Here is a 17,600-nt window from a genome sequence, read left to right as displayed (position 1 = left end):
GCCAGAAATGGAGGGTTGAGACATAAGGAGAGGGTGGATAGGTTGGGACTTTTTTTACTGGAGGAAAGAGGTTGAGGGATGACCTTATAGAAGTTTATAAAATCATGAGGGCTTTAGATAAGGTGAGTGGCAGGTGTCTTTTAAGACTTTGGGACATATGTATAAGGTGAGAGGAGAAAGATATTAAAAAGACATGACAGACAACTTTTTTACAGAATGGTTTGTGTTTGGAATGAACTTCCAGAGGAAGTGGTAGATGTGAGTGCAGTTGCAATGTTTAAAAGACATTTGGACAAGTACATTTATAAGAAATGTTGGGAGGGATATGGGCCAAGCGCAGGCAGATGGGACGAGTTTAGTTTGGGATTATTGTCAGCATGGACTGGTTGGACTGAAGTGTCTGTTTCCGTGCTGTATGACTCTATGACTCAACAACTCAAAATGCTGGCTTGTCTCCACAGATGTTGCCAGACCTGATGGGTTTTTCTAGCAATTTCTGCTTTAGTTTCAAACTTCCAGCATCTGCAGTTCTTTGTTTCATTGACTTCAACAGGGTGCTGGTTATTGAACGAAAGGGGTACCATTTACCTGAGCTCCTGTATCACTTGGAGGCCCTCTCTCCCCACAGTTTTGCCTCTTCATTTGTACCTTTCACCTTGCCAACCCCCAGCCTGCACCCTTCACCATGGCCTTCTGACTTGGGCCTGGTGAGACACAGTTTCAGCACATGTAGGGTTCCGGTTCCTCCTAGCACTGATCCTCATGTTGGCACAGAGCTCATTATCTCCAGTTAAACAGCAGCTCAATGAGGCAAGACATCCTCCTGGAGATGGATGAACCTCGCTGTGGTGACACTTCAACAGGTTTTATCAAATCTTAAAGTCCAGCTTTATGCAAAATTCAAAAACAAGATTAACCATGAAGCTGATGACAATTGAGCTGTTTATTTTCACCAGTCACTAGCTCAAATAAGTGGCACAAGTTATGTTTCACTCAACTGAATGAAGAACTTCCCAGGTTGGACTGAATTTTCTTTTTACTAAAGAGGTCTGTCATCATTTTGTTCATGACTATTTGACTACATTTTAAGAATCTTGACCTGCAACACCACTTATTTGATGGAAACCTCATTCATAATTAAAAACAGTAGCCTGAAAAATTAAAGCATTGCAGGCTAGCCAAGCACTGGGGTGTGGGGAGTTTGGCCTCATTATATAATCCAGTCCATTGAGTATTTCACAAGTCTATGGTAGTCTCAACACCATAAAGATGCATTTTGACATGGAACTAAAAGATAGAGATGACAGCTTAGTAGTATTATTGCTGGACTGTTAAAAGAAAAAGAAAGAGTTCCTGAAGAAGGGCTTATGCCCGAAACATCGATTCTCCTGCTCCTCGGATGCTGCCTGGCCTGCTGTGTTTTTCCAGCACCACACTTTTCAACAATCCAGAGAGCCAGGTAATGTTCTGGAGACCTTGATTCAATCCTGCCATGGCTAATGGTGGAATTTGAATTCCATAAAGAATCTGGAGTTAAGAGTCTAATGAAGACCACAACTCCATTGCTGATTGTTGGAAAAACCCATGTGGTTCACTACTACCCTCTAAGGCAGGAAACTGCCATCCTTATCTGCTCTGTGTCTCCAGATCCACAACAACATGGTTGACTCTTAATTGTCCTCTGGGTAATAAATCCTGGCAGGGCCAGCAACGCCCTCATCTTATGAATGAATATATAGAAACATAGAACCTGTTAATTTTGCAAGTAGTGTCATTCAGTTGCAAATCTGTAGAGACTGAAGGGTACAATATGGCACCAGCATGATAGTAAATTTCAACAGAATCTAGCAGGGAGAGATTATTTCAAAGTAAGAATGAAAAGTGAAATGGATTCACACAGAATAAAGTGTACTGACATCATAGATAGTAACAATGTCTCACAGCTGGCATCCACAATGACTGAGATAAAAACACAGAGATAAAAATACCTCACTTCCAGAAGGACTGGGCAAACTGAAACCATCCAATCTATTTTGGATCCAAATGTTATTTTTATTGAATCCGGGAGTCAAATGTGGGACCTGAAAATAGCCTGTATTCAGTGAAATGTGAACCTTAGTACTTGAACTTCATAGTTGAAGCCACTCGAGGGTTGTTTTGGAACCCTCTCATACCCATCTCTTCGAAACAAATCAAAACACTCACAAAACAACAAATTCTAAAACACAATTGACAAGGTGGATGTGTGGGAATGAGCATCAGTCAAATTGTTGCTCCAATCCCTTGCCAGGGAATTGGCAGCCCACCCACAGGTTATTATAGGAGATCCAAAGAGTAATTGTAATTGGCTGCAAAGTGGTTCCACAGGTTTATAGCTAAAACTGGTACTAATTTGGCTCCAGTCAAAACCTATTTTGCCTGTGCCAGTAGAAACATATTTTCTGCAGTTCCCTTAATTTGCAACAGCACTGACCTTTAGTTATGATGGTAGTTGACTGAATTGGTTATACTTTTATTTATGCTCCAGATTATTACTGGTTTAAGTCTCACACTGAATAAGGTTCAAAGATTTCATTCGGGATCCAAGAAGTGCTAGCCAATTGGATACAAATGTATCCTCTGCAGGAGGCAGGCCTTGGTGGGAGAGGGTTGTTGTGCTGCAAGGATCAATGCTGGGTCCACTGTTGTTCATCATTTATATAGATGGATGTAAATATAGAAGGCATGGTTAGTAAGCTTGTGGGTGACATCAAAATTGGTGGTATGGTGAACAGTGAAGAAAGATATCAAAGTGTACAAGGGGATCTTGATCAACTGGGCCAGTGGAATAAGGAATGGCAGATGGAGTTTAATTCAGATAAATGCAAGGTGTTGCATTTTGGTAAGACAAACCAAGGCAGAAATTACACAGTTAATGGTAGGGCCTTGGGGAATTGTTGTCGAACATAGAGGTGCAAGTTCATAGTTTCTTGAAAGTGACATCACAAGTAGGCAGGGTGGTGAAGGTGTTTGGCACAATTGCCTTCATCGATCAGAGCATTGAGTACATGAGTTGGGATGCCATGTTATGGCTGCACGAGACTTTGGTAAGGCTATATTTAGAAGTACTGCATACAATTCAAGTCGCCCTGCTACAGAAAGTATGTTATTAAACTGGAAAGGGTGCAAAACAGATTTACAAGGATGTTACCAGAAACTGGAGGGTTTGAGTTATAAAGAGAGGCTGGGTAGGCTGGGACTTTATTCTCTAGAGCTTTGGATGCTGAGGGATGACTTTTTAAAGGTCTATAAAAGCATGAGGGACATAAATAAGGTCAATAGCCAAGGTCTTTTCCCCACGATACCAAATCCAAAACTAGATGATACAGGTTTAATGTCAGAGGGGAAAGATTTAAAAGGGACCTGAGGGGCAGCTTTTTCACACAGAATGAGCTGCCAGAAAAAGTTGTAGAGGTGGGTACAATCACAACATTTAAGAGACCACTTGGGCAGGTACATGGATAGGAAAGGTTTAAGGGGTATGAGCCAAATGCAGGCAGATGGGATTAATACAGTTTAGGAAACCTGGTCAGCATGGACGAGTTGGGCTGAAGGGCCTGTTTCAAGCTGTATGACTCTAACTGAATTTGGACAAATCATGGGAATTGATGGTGAACTTTAAATGTAAGTTAAGTTGAGTCTAAATTAATTTTCTCTGACTTTTAATCCTAATTTTTTTAAAAAAAGGAATGAATGTCTGCATCACTCAGAAAACTTACCATGCCTCAGATTGAATTTTGAAGCAGTTTGAGATGGGTTTTTCTAATTAAACCTGTTATTTTGAGGTACGTAAGCACTAGTAGGTCTTTCATTAGACATATTTAGGGCCCAACTTGTATGTTTGACTTCAACACAGACTGATCAAGGAGAAGGAGGCAAGGTCAGGGATTTTCTTCAGTCCAGACTTCTTAAGCCTTTATCCCCCACAAACATTTTTATATATTCTCAACGAGTTACTTAGATTACTTCTTTGTACATTTTTTAAAAAATTCTCCAACCTCTCCCCTAATCTTTCGTTTGATTGGTCTACGGCAATAGTTGGACAAATTAATAAGTCTATATCAGAGATAATATCGGTGAGTTTTTTTCTTCCCTCCTGGCTTCCACTGGATTAATTTTAATCAATTCCTCAGCCTGGTCAGTTCTGAATGAGTCGGACTTGCTGAAGAGCCTTGCATTGATCTCACTGAAGATGGGGATGTTAGGTTGTTTCCTTGACTCCATCAGTAACATTTAAATCGGGCGAAGGCATTTATTACCCAAGAGTGTTGTTCATCTGTCAGAGGTTATTCCCCATATTTGGAGACATGTCCCATTTCAAGGTTCTGTTTCAAGGCATGAGCAGACACATGGGCTTGAAATCAATTTGTTTTGACACTTGATATGTTCTTTATACTGAAGCATAACTTCAAAAAGTGACCTCTTTACCTACTATGAATATATTGTTGGAGTAAGACTTGGACATTCCTGTATTTCCTTTAGAAATACACATGTGACAAGGTACAGAGGATTAGATTGCTTAGGATTTCATATTGAAGGGGCCTCATTTTGAGAAATTTGTCTCCTCTAGTCAAATCTCTATTGTTCTTTAAATAGTCAACACTCCATAGAATGCTTTGCATTCAATGGAACTTTTGCTGTATGCTTCTTGAGCAATTTTCTACAGTCAGTATCCATTGCTGTTTGAACTGCTCTTTCTAGAGTTAGATTCTCTGTTGACTGAAGAAGATCAGTGACTGTTTTATCTAAGAGACCAATGATGATCTATTGCAAATGAACTCTTGTTGTAAGTGGTCAGATTGTACATATAGTTTATTAATGAACTTATCTTTGCACTCTCCTCAGAATAGGTATCAGCTAGTAAGCATGATCTTGCCAGTATTGTACTTGATCTTGAAGTGAAATTTTGTTCAAAAGCTGTCACAAAGTTGTCACATCTAATCTCTTTCTTTGATCTGTTGTCTATTAGATTAGATTACTTACAGTGTGGAAACAGGCCCTTCGGCCCAACAAGTCCACACCGACCCGCTGAAGCGCAACCCACCCATACCCCTACATTTACCCCTTTAACCTAACACTATGGGCAATTTAGCATGGCCAATTCACCTGACCCGCACATCTTTTGGACTGTGGGAGGAAACCGGAGCACCCGGAGGAAACCCACGCAGACACGGGGAGAATGTGCAAACTCCACACAGTCAGTCGCCTGAGTCGGGAATTGAACCCGGGTCTCTGGCGCTGTGAGGCAGCAGTGCTAACCACTGTGCCACCGTGCCGTCTATGTGATGCATGATCTGATATTCTTTACATGGAGTATTCAAGTGTGCCTGACTGTTCTGCATTTGACTTGGTTTCGAGTTTAAAATCTTAAAAGTGTTCTTTCTCCACTTGCCAAATGTCCATTTTCAAATGGGTCTGATAGATTGAATATCACTGGGGGCAAGATTATTCCTAGTTAATGTTGTTGCATTTGCTGATTGATAATAGGTTCTTGAGGTTGTTGATTATTTCCTTGACTTGGAAGATGATTATTAGGATTTCTATCTCCTTGTATTACATTAGTTTTATTGCCTTATATTTTTTTTCATTGATTCAAGTGTTTTGTTGAATCGTTATTGTTCTAAAGATTATTTTTGATATAAGAAAATTGGAAAGTGGAGAAATTTCCGTTGTTTTAGATATTGATTTCAAACTTTAATGATGCTTTACAGCCTAGTGTTTTTTTGTGGGGGGGGGTGCAGGTGTGGGGAGTTGAGTGACATCATGTAAGGGATTGAATCTGTGCTGTGTGTCTGATATTCAGCTACTTCATATGGAATGTCAATTTAGACATAGAGTCTTGACTGCTTCTGGGCTTTTATTGCTCTTAATGCTTTTCTTTTTCCAGGAGGAAAAAGTGCAGTGGAGTGAAAGGTCTGTCTTTGATGATATATCTATGCTTTGTACCAATCCATGGAAATGCAAGAATGCTTTGGCTGAGTCTGCACTAAACATATAGTTGGAATGCTGCAACAGGATCTATACCATTCCATAAACAAGGAAGCCTGACACTAAGCTCCGTGAGAATTATTTCTTGTCTACTGGTGAAATGAACTTGTCTCTATATCATAGCAAACTCTCCTCCCAGCTCATATGTGTACCTTTGAATCTGTATAACTGTGGAATGGGAGGAAGTTCTTTGGGATACCCATGAACCATCCCTATCATGCTCCTTGATGTAGATGTACAGATGAAAGATCCAGCCACACCACTTCATCCAACAACAGGTGAAAGGGAAAGTAAAAGTTAAAGGTTGAAACCTGAAAGAATCAGGCTCAGTCCCAGATTCCTGAAGTCTCTTCTTTAGTAGGAGGAGATTTTTAGGATCACTGTTTTTGCATGAATTTAGGTCCCTTGCAAACTTTTCCAGCAAACTATCAAACTAAATGAGTCAGAAAAGCTCATAAGTTGTTATTAATGCTTAGTTTGATTCTGACTGTAATATTCATAGCAGAGAAGCTGCGATCCTGGAGCATTTTGAGTAAACGTTTATTCCTAAATGTTGAAATAAGTGAACAAACCAATTGCCACAGTCCAGTCCAAAGAGGTGAATAAATTCAATTATCACTACTGACGTTGGTTTTAATGGAGTTTGATTTTTTTTAAAAACAGGCATGTTTTCTTCATAATCGTGGGTAAAAGTACATGAAGAATTATATCAGACTGATCTTTAAACTAACTATATTGATTAGATAGTTAAGAATTAAGAAAATGAAGAACTGAATGCTCAGACAGAACCACTGTACGAGTTAATTCTGCTGGCCGCCTTAGTGTTTCTGCCTCATGTAAGAAACATACAAGTATAATCAGAGCTTCTCACAAAGGGGTGGCTTTCAGTCATGTGATAGCTGACTTTTGGAATGTAATAGGGAAAATCATGTCACAATTAAAGAGTTTTGGTCTTCCATTGCCAAAGTTATGAGGATGCCATTGATGTTGATAAGGGAATCTTCAGCATCCATTTGCAGAATACCTTTCAGTAGCTTTCCTTTGACTCCGGTTGCTTTTGAATGGTTACTGTTGATTCATGTCCTTATGTTTCTTTTCTGAATAATTCAAAAAATATCAAGTGTGAAATTCTGCATGGAACTGTCCAGAAACATCCTGATCATATAATTTAGGAGCATAGTCTCTCTGGTACATCAGGTGAATTCTGAAGCCATTTTAAAATACAGTTCTGAGGAAGGGTCATTGGACCCAAAACACTAAACTCTGTTTTCTCTCCACAAATGCTGCCAGACCTGCTGAGCTTTTCAGCAATTTCTGTTTTTGTTTCTGATTTCTAGCATTCACAGTTTTTTTTTCCAGTTTTTGAAACACAGTGGACCGGCTTACTTAAAGTTGCTTGCTTTCAAACAAAAATCCCAGGTTAAATGGAATTAAAGATCAATATTCCACATTTTATAGCTTCATGACAGCATTAAACACATCTGCATCATCTTGGATCCATCACTAATTATCAAACTCACACATCAGAGAAAGAACAAATAAACGAACAACTGATAAACTGTTAACTGAAAGAGCAGTAAGCCATAGACTACCATTTTTGTAAAGACTAATGTAGGAAATAAGAAATATTACATATAAAAAGGCTAAGGTTCATGTTGTACTCTTTCAACCATCTTAGAAGTCATGAGATGCTATGTGTACCATCAACTATTCTATTTAATAGATTAAAATGAATATGTTAAAAAAAAGTTTTCATATATGTGAAGTTGCCACTATGGGGATTGCATGAAATATATTTATGACTGCTGCTTTAAAGTATAGTGAATTAAAGTTTAAAGGATTACATTCAGGTAGGTTGGACACATCTGAAGAGAAATAGCCATTAATGCATTGAGAAAACCTGCTATCCCTAGTGAATAGTGAATGTCACTTTGTCAGTCAACCATACCTTCATGCATCAAATCAGCAAATATTCCCTTTACTCAAAGCCTGAATGTCACTTACTGTAGTTAATGAATAACATCCAAAAAAATGAGGTTTAGTTTTACCTTTAAACTAAGATCCTCCAAAAAGGAGAAGCTTCTGTAAAAAAAAATACATCTTGTTTAAAGGTTTTGCAGCCACTGAACTGTTATGAATCAAGTTTTTTTTTAAGCCCCGTAGTTGCTTACAAGGGGTTTATTTTTGCAACAGTCCATCCCTCTGTATTACCAGGTTTTAGATATTAAGCAACATCTTGTTTCAGCTCAGGCATGGTCACATTTTGAATATAATGACCCTGACAACTGCAAAATGATTCTTATAATTAAACAAGTAATAAAATAGATAAGCAAAATTAAGTGTGAAAAATGCATCCGTATGAACTTTCTTTAAGTATCTTAAAAGTTAAGCAGTAGTTTCAACATATTGTGAAGTGAAGAAAATTGAACAATTGAAGGAAGGAAATGCAAAGAAATTAAATTTTAAAACCTAAGAAAGTACAAGATCTGATAGTTACTGGTATTAGATGAAATAATTAAATTTGAGCTCCGATTTTGGCTGACATTCATATTTGTGATCCATGCAGGTTACTTTTGGTAGACCTTGGTTTTATAAAGACCAATTACCTCACTATCTAGCCTACATAATTCAATGGAACTCTGCAGTTTTAAGGTTGAGGAAAAGCACTGATAATATATATTCACTGAACAGGCTTGGTAGAAACATAGACAAGCTACTGGTAGGTCAGATTCTACACAGAGTAGCGAATATTTCTCTTCTTGTACAACCTTTGTGGTTTTTATGATATTATTTTTGATTTCAGACAGCGGTGGAGATGAGGGAATCTTAACTGTTGTGCAAATCACATTTTTTCCAGAAGATTTCATCCATTCAATAATTGTAACTTGTTGTGTACTAATTAGGAAAAAAACCCACATATTTTGCACCTGAAAAATTAGGGAAAAGGTGGCATTTGTTTACAAGGGACAGCAATTGAACATTCTTGGAGATTGAGGTCAGATGAAAACTAGCCAGCCCATTAATGCCGAAAGTCATTTTTATGGTGGAAAGCAGCCAGCTCAGCTGAAGAAGGTATAAGTTGCTGAAGAATCCAAATATGAGTCCCAAGCCACTTTAAAGATTACTGTAACATTATTTTGCAACTATCACTTGAAGAAACAGAAAGTGGCTGTCCTCTTTTCTCGCTTCTTGCAAATTGGTCAGGTGATGGTCCATGCACACTTCTCCAAAGAGATTATCTGTGATGGGTTTTCTAATCCAGCTGACTTTATTTTAATGGCTTTGGAAATTTGAACATTACAGTGATGCTGATGGTCAACCATCTTTGAAGCTGTTGTTTTGGGTCATTGAGACGATGTTTCAGCCTTTTGAAACCTAACCAGTGGTTTCAATTTAATAAAAATTAATCTAATTTTCAATGTAAAACATAGTGTTAAAACAATAGTAACAGATATTTTATGCTGAGAAGATGTCTATTATATAACAAATCACCACTGCCTTCTTAAGGGCATCAAGGGACACTGACATACAATAAATGAATAAGTATATGTATAATATGGACATACACACATTGCTATTGGCAAAATAGTATCATTATTAACTTAGCATAATTTAGAGGTCTAGTGACCCACTCCCCAGGAGTTATCATAGATTATTTATTTATTGTTTAAAGCATATTATGCAAAATTTTAGGGTCAGTCCCTAAGGAATTGACTGCAACAACGATTCCAATTGGTCTTGTACTGCCAGTCTACATGTAGTACCATACATATATGATAAAATTTAGATACCAGAGAAATTTTCCATGAAAATTACTTTACATTATCTTGCTACAGAGCTCACTGATATAATATTGTTTTCACAATCACTTCACTTCCCTCAAAGGAGCTTTTACTCCCAGTGTAATTTTGTAGAAACACTGACAACCAACTAGTCGATCAATCTGTGCTAAGAGAGATAGGTTAATGTCTCAAAAATGATCACGCGTTTCAATTCAATATGCTAGTGCTTCATTTAGTGCGCATCTTATAGTTCTCCATGTTTCTGGTAGACAGATACGTTATTGCTTGGCACCTGACTGCATTGTAGCAGTAAATGTGGTATCCTGGATGTACATCCACATAACAATTAGTTCCTAGATCTTTATGAATAATATAACAATATAACTATGCAAATGTAACAGTCATGAAACCCCTACTATGTAAGCTTACCTCCTGTCCAGAATAAACTCTCATGTTCTTATGACTCCACAGCAGGCAGCTTGTCTTAATGGACTATGCACTGTTGATTCTGTCTTTAAAAAAATTACAGAAACATTTCCCCATAGAATATTTGCAAATGTTGCAATGAAAATGAACAGGCTATGTTAATGGCTTTCATAGCAAGTATCTTTCCAGTAGCTTTTTACATGCAGGACCATCTGTACTTCGCAGTAAGCCAGGAATTTTTTTTTTTCGCTTAAAAGATGTCCAATTTGAAATAAAACTTGCTTTGTCAAAGAACATAACTTCATTTTATTGAAAATGAACTTTGGAAAATCCTTTGGATCACTGACTATTCCTGATGGACCTCAGATTCATCTCTTTTTCTTAGCAAATGTTTTTTGACCTAAGAGAAAGCTTTAAAGGGTTAGAAGTGAATGTTATCTTGTCCTCTGCAACATGGTTATTAAGAAGTGGTAATGCAAGCTAATTTCAACACGGGCTAAGTATTGGGAGAGGAAATATCTTCTTTATTCCTGAGGTTTGTGCAGATTTCCAATGCAGCTCTAAAGGGTTAAATCTTCAATCACAGCTTTGTTATTTTGAAGTCTGGCAGCATCCGTGGAGACAGAACAAGTGTTAATGTTTGGAGTCCTGTATGACTTTTCTTATATCATACTCCTGTATGATATAAGAAAAATCGTATTTAACTTGAAATGTTAACTCAACTTCTCTCTCCCCAGATGCTGCCAGACCTGTTGAGTTTCTCCCGCACTTTGTCTTTAGTTCCAATTTCAGATTTTCAGCATCCATGGTACATTTCAATCATTATTTTGGGAATCAATTGCTTATGTGTTCCTCTCATCAATCTTCTAACCTCTACTTGCCCCAAATTCCATCTAACCCAAAACTCTGTGCCATGAATTATCTCCTGCAAAAGTATCATACCCATTCTAATACAATTCTGTGTATGATAATAACAATATTTAAATGCTTCTATGAAACTTATGAAATCAATGGCATTCTGTCCAGTAAAGTAGTTACTTTGTTCTCAAATTTTCCTTTTTCTTCACCTCACTCTGTCTAAGAAGTGTTTTCCAAACATATGTTCCAGTCGTTAGTGTGTCCATCTAACTCTAGGTCAATTGTGTACTGCTCCCTCTAATCTGTTTGTGTTATTCATCCATTATGACTCTAAGTTACCATTTACCTTCCAAATTACTTGCTCCCTCCCAGCCTGCCTTTCAAAACTGCTTAAAAAATTATTTCTCTTTGATCCCTATTAATTCCTACACTTTCTGTTTGGAATTCAGCTCTTTCTGTTATTAAGTGCTCTGAGATGATGTACAGATAATTGCTCCAAAAGTTTTCATCTGTTCCACTATGTCATCATTATTTATTGAGTAGGACATATCCACAAAGCCAATAATTGATCTCACTGCCTGATGTTCCTGGCAGACACAGGATGAGAAAGAATAGGACTTGCATTTAGAGAGCTCCTTCAACCACCTTACGATGATCCAAAGTACATATTGTTGTTGAAGTACTTTTAAAGTGTTGCTACTTCTGTAGTACAGGAAAATACAATAATGAGTGACCACACAGAAACATTCCACAAACGTCAACAAAAATCTTAACTATTAACTTGGGGAATCGTGGTGGCTCAGTGGTTATCACTGTTGCCTCACAGCACTAGGGACCCAGGTTCGATTCCTGCCTCCGATGACTGTCTATGTCGAGTTTGCACATTCTCCCCATGTCTGCGTGGGTTTCCTCTGGGTGCTCTGGTTTCCTCCCACAATCCAAAGATGTGCAGGTTAGGTGAATTGGTCATGCTAAATTGCCCATAGTCAGGGGTAACTATGGGAAATGGGTCTGGGTGGGTTACTTTTCAGAGGGTCAGTATGGACTTGTTGGGCCAAAGGGCCTGTTTCCATACTGTAGGGAATCTAATCTAATGTAATCTTTGTTATTGATGCCTGAGCAATAAGTATTGAACAAGACACTGGAGAGAACTTCCTGCACATCATCATAAGACCTTATCTGAAGGAAGGTGTCTCCAACAGTACCTTAGTACTGAACTGAGGAATCATATTGGTACAATCAAGTCTCTACAATGTGGCACCTTCAAACTTCTGCTAAGAGTGAGTATCTACCAGTGAGCTAGTTAAATGTAGAATAAAAACTGGAATATTTTCAATTTTATTTTAAAACTGACCTGTCAGGTTTGCACTTTTATTACTAAATGTGAGCAGGCAGGGTTTTATTACTTGATTTGGCTTACATTTGATTGGAAGCTGGTTGGTGATTGATCTCCTAGTCTTCATCATTTACCACCTTACTCACTGCATGCTAACTGTCAGCTTTTATTGCCTTTCATCTTCTTCAATCTTATAGTTTCAAGGAGTGCAATTCTTTACAGGGTTAATGTCAGACAAGCAATATCAGCACATTTAAACTGCTCTCTGTTGTACCGCAGTTTCTGATAGTGAAACTCACATAAATTACACTCAAGAAAATAGACGCCTCAATGGAACATGTTTTTAAAAATCTCCCAAGAAATAATATCATACAGATGCTAAACTATTTAAATTAGCAATAAGGTAAACATGGTTACATTTCTGTGCATTGAGGAATAAAAACATGGGGGCTGCTAACAGTATCATTTCCAAAGTTAAAAATCACACAACACCAGGTTATAGTCCAACAGGTTTAATTGGAAGCACACTAGCTTTCGGAGCGTCGCTCCTTCATCAGGTGGTAGTCCCCTGATGAAGGAGCGATGTTCTGAAAGCTAATGTGCTTCCAATTAAACCTGTTGGACTATAACCTGGTGTTGTATGATTTTTAACTTTGTACACCCCAGTCCAACACCGGTATCTCCAAATCATATCATTTCCAAGAGTGGGATAGAAGTAAATTCAACCTCCACTGCATTGGTGAAAACAATTTAAGTCATGTTGTTGGAATGATCAATTTATGGATGCAGTATGATTTATAAAACATAAGTTCTTCCAGGTACACTAATCCAAAAAATAAGTTGCTAAACTTTTTTGGGTTGCTTAGTGATAAAGGATTGTCTTGCGATGCATGCCAGACCTCAGACTGAAGAAACCATCACAGTTTAAGCTATAAGCTTGAATTTCTTCAGACAAGTTGATCTGTATATGGGAAAGGTGCTAGCCAAACTAAGACAGACAGCCAGATAATGAACAGACATTAATTCCATCAGATAGCTTTAGCAGAGAAGAGGTTGAGGGGGGCACTGAGTGCCATTTACTGACACAAATGTATAATTTAACTAAAACCCCATGAAATACTACAGCGAATGGCAGATATTGAGATTACACACCAGCTGCTTAGGTGTCTCTTATCTCCATGCAAATTCATTAATAAGTTACTTATTGAATGAATATCCACAAATTGTGGTTGAGTTGGAAACAGCAGTCATCAGGAGCAGATTGGGAAGTGTGACAGAGGCCCAGTCAGTCGAAAATGAAAGGGAAGATCAACAATCAAATGAGCCTTTTGTAATGTTGACAATCAGATTGCATTGTAATCATACTTATTCGTCTCAGGCAGAAACAACAAAGCATCACATTTAAAGGGTTGAAAGGAAAGCCACAATGGCAACTTTAAAATCATCACATTTTCATGGGCAGGTTATTAAATAACAAGAGGCAACATTTCAGAGTCATTTCAATCACCAGCTGCAAAGATAATTGACTTGTTTATATAAATAAATCTTCTATTGATTGCAGAATTGGTTTAGTTCGATAATTGGAGTTTTTATCTGTTGCTGGTGAAAATTAGATGCCTTATTAACACTCATGCAAGGGGCTTCATAGACAGAAACTACCAGCTAATGTTCTAGATGTTACATTTTCTTTATTTATTGACAACATATTTCAATTGTCTGGGACTGAAATTATAAGGGGTGTGGTAATTATCATCAACCAATTGAACTATACATTAAAACTGGCAAATCCTGATCCCAGCAGTTTGAAGGATTTAATTTGTTGTAGTTCTGATCCAAATATTGAGATTTAACTTATTTTAGCAAACATTTTACTTCTTTTTCTGCGATGTTCAAAACAGGGATGCAGTTATGTGTATTTGTGGTGGAGAGAGAGTTTTGGAAAAGCAATTGTAGTTAAATGACTCACAGTTAGATGAGGAGGATTTGAGTGCCATACCCTCATTTAAGAGCTTGCATGAACGCTGAATTATTATTTTTAGGAAAGGCCCACCACATTGAGTGCCACTCAGGCACTTAACGGGTCAGTGACATCCCCCAGGATCGAAGACCTTGGAGGCAGAACTTGCCCTTGCTGCCAGCCAATCAGAAGCTACACACTCTATTGAATGTCAGTCCACTGAGCAGGCAATGGCTGCTGCCAGTACCACACCCACCCAAGACCCGGTATCATCACTGAATCTCAGGTGAGTGGTTCAGTAGGAAGGGTGTCTAAATAGGGGTCACAAGGGGGTCCCTTGGGATCACAGGGAAGGGAGAGGCATGTGTCTGGCATCAAGGTTTAGTTCTCAATGCTACTCTCCAGCTCCCCAAATCCCAACTTCTCGATGCTAGGTTGCTCGCTTGAGTACTGAATGCCTTTGAAAATGAAACATTCCCTGTAGTTCAAAAACAATTCAAAGTGGGTTTGCTTGCCATGATCCCTGCAAGGTGAGCCCACCCCTTGTTTGTCCTGGTTGCTAAATTAACACCAGCAACATTAGGCTGAGACCCTTAAGTGGGTGTTAATTATTCACATAATACCTCAACTGGCAACAAGGCAGGAAGGTACTTATGTCTCCACTTATCACCTTCCTGTTTGATTAAAGGTTTTTCCGCCATCAAATTTGCCACAATTAGCTTTCATTCAGTATTTGTAGCATGGTCTAGCAGAATGGATTCAAGTCACTATGTTCATGTGCTGTTTCTATAGAGAATTCTGATCAGCAGATAACATGAATAATTCATGTTTCTCAGTCTGCTGTGACATGATATACTGTTGATGTATAACTCTTATGATATCGTACTTAAGCTAGCTCCTGTAGCATAAGAACAAGATATTGATAACATTATAGTGAAGAACTCAATAAACATATATACCAGGAGTTGTATTAAAACAAGAACAGGGACATACACGTCCAGGCTTAAGCTTATCAATTCATATGTAGACTGTAGCATGCTTCCCTCAGCATATCATGTGACAAGAGGACAGAGCTTAGTAAAACAGAGACTGAGACTTTTATACCATCAGGTCATGCACCGTAATATGGTGAGGAAATCATAAGCATGTCTCTTAAAGCTATATTGTGCACTAGCTGTGAGACACAGCACAACATGGGGCTAGTGAAAGAAGCCACTGCTGCTCTCTGCACAGCCACTTCTAATCTTTGGAACCAAAGAGTTTGAGGGGGATTGATTGAGGTGCACAGGATTGAATTGGGTAGAATAGACTAAGGGTCATGTGTTTGAGATTTTCAAGAGATATAGGGGGAATTTAAGGAAGCACTTTCTCATGCAGTCAGAAATAATGATCTGCAACTGGCTGCCCATGAGGGTGACCGATGTGGAAACAATCTGCAATCAAATAATCCAAAATCAATTGTTTGTGCTGTCTTGGAAATAGACATGCCAAGCTATGGGGATCAAAAAGGGAAGTGGGATGGACCAGAAAGCTTCACTGGGAGATGTCATGGACCCAATGAATTGAATGGCCTTGTTTTGTATTAAATCTGATTTGATGATTCTAGTTCATAATAAAGGAAAACTGCACTACTGGAGTTGCTGTCTTTCACACAAGGCCTTAAATCAATATCCCATCAGCCTCCTCAGATGATGGAAACAATTTGAAGAGAGTAGGGGAGTTATCGTCAGTTTCCTAACCAATATTTTCCCAGAATCAACGTCACAAAAATGGATGATTAATTCATTATTACATTGTTGTTTGTCCAAGTTTTCTGTGTGCAAATTATCTGCCATGCTTCAACATTAAAACAGTGGTTGCATTTCAGAAGCATTCCACTGACTGCAAATTGCTTTCAAATATTTTGTGGTCATGATTGGAGCCACATAAATGTAATTTTTTTTCTTCTTCCATGTCAGGATGCACGTCAGACAAGATTTACAAAAACTCTCAGGTTAAGAGTTTTGTCATCATTGGCTCAGCACATTCAGGGATTAGAGGTATGCTGGAAATTAAATGGAATCCACATCAAACACAAGCTTGAGTCATGGTCTGGGCTGTTGTAAAATGTCTTTCTAACATCGCAAAGAGCATGCATCAAGGATGCACAGGTAAAAGGAGCAAAAGAAAAGACAAAAATGAAACTGGAGCTGGAAGTACATTTTTAAAATGGCATCACAAATAGGACCTATGGCAATTTATGATGGCAGTTTGGCAAAAATATTTGGAAGATTAGACAGAGCAGTAGAAGGTTGATCTTAGTGATGTTTATTATCATCAGATTTCATAACCATGGAAATAGAGAGGCTGCCAGGAAACAGCCATCAGCTTGGAATCAGTGGCATCTCTGCAATATGAAGCTTGTCTCAAAAAGTGCATGCCATTTTACAGGAATACTCACTTGGATTATGCAAAGTTTCGAAAATTTTTGTATTTTGCAGATGGAAATAAATTCTAGAAATTTACTTTTGTATATCACTGGTAATACTTTCATGCACAGAATAGAAAAAAATTACCAGGGTGTCTCTAACCGTTAATTTCCATCCTCCTACTGTTGCTACATTGATCATTCTTTCAACATTAATTTGCTCAGTGCTCCTTTGAATCTTTACAGAATCACAGAATTGCTACAGTACAGAGGGAGCCCATTTGGCCCAGCATGTCTGCAACAATTCTTCGAATGAATATTCGGATTTGATGCCATTCTCATGCCTTTTCCCTCTAACCCTGCACATTGTCTTTTTTAAAAATAAAATACTAATTCTGTTTTGAATGCTTCAATTAAATTTGCCTCCATTATATTTTCAACCAGCATATTCCAAACCCTAAACCACTCACTGCATGAAAAGTTTTTCTTTTTATGAAACCACTTATGCTTATTTTTGACCAATGCTATAAATTTGTGTCATTTCATACTTAATCTTTGAGTGGGAACTTTTTCTCCCTGCCTACTCTGATCGGAAACCTTATGATTTTGATTGCCTTTATCTCATCTCCTCTCATCCTTGTTTTCTCAAATGGATCCAGTCCAAACTGATTTTTTCTTTACTCTTTCTTAATGTTTCCATTTATTATCTTAACATCTTTGGCAAAAGGTGTCTTCTCCCAGCCCGAGCCCAGTGAAGAGGGGGCTTCCAGCCTGGTGTGGTGTTCTCACAATGTGGCTCAACCCCCA

The 17,600-nt window shown here is 38.2% G+C and overlaps 1 long non-coding RNA gene across 4 annotated transcripts in view; it reads left to right on the top strand.

The window, feature by feature from the left end:
- LOC122551734 overlaps window positions 1–16,755 on the top strand; it is a 28,569-nt gene extending 11,814 nt beyond the window's left edge. For 2 of the 4 annotated variants that reach the window (XR_006312181.1, XR_006312182.1), the window contains exons 3-5: window positions 5,927–6,098; window positions 14,469–14,672; window positions 16,345–16,755. This is a non-coding gene — a long non-coding RNA (uncharacterized LOC122551734). The remainder of the gene's footprint in view (window positions 1–5,926; window positions 6,099–14,468; window positions 14,673–16,344) is intronic. The other 2 variants (XR_006312183.1, XR_006312184.1) reach the window with 1 other exon arrangement.
- The last annotated feature ends 845 nt before the right edge of the window (window positions 16,756–17,600 follow it).

The sequence above is a fragment of the Chiloscyllium plagiosum genome, chromosome 7 (assembly GCF_004010195.1).
Source record: "Chiloscyllium plagiosum isolate BGI_BamShark_2017 chromosome 7, ASM401019v2, whole genome shotgun sequence".
NCBI classification, from domain to species: domain Eukaryota; kingdom Metazoa; phylum Chordata; class Chondrichthyes; order Orectolobiformes; family Hemiscylliidae; genus Chiloscyllium; species Chiloscyllium plagiosum.
Note: the sequence above shows the minus strand (reverse complement) of the source record. Positions and strands in the feature narration are given on the sequence as shown.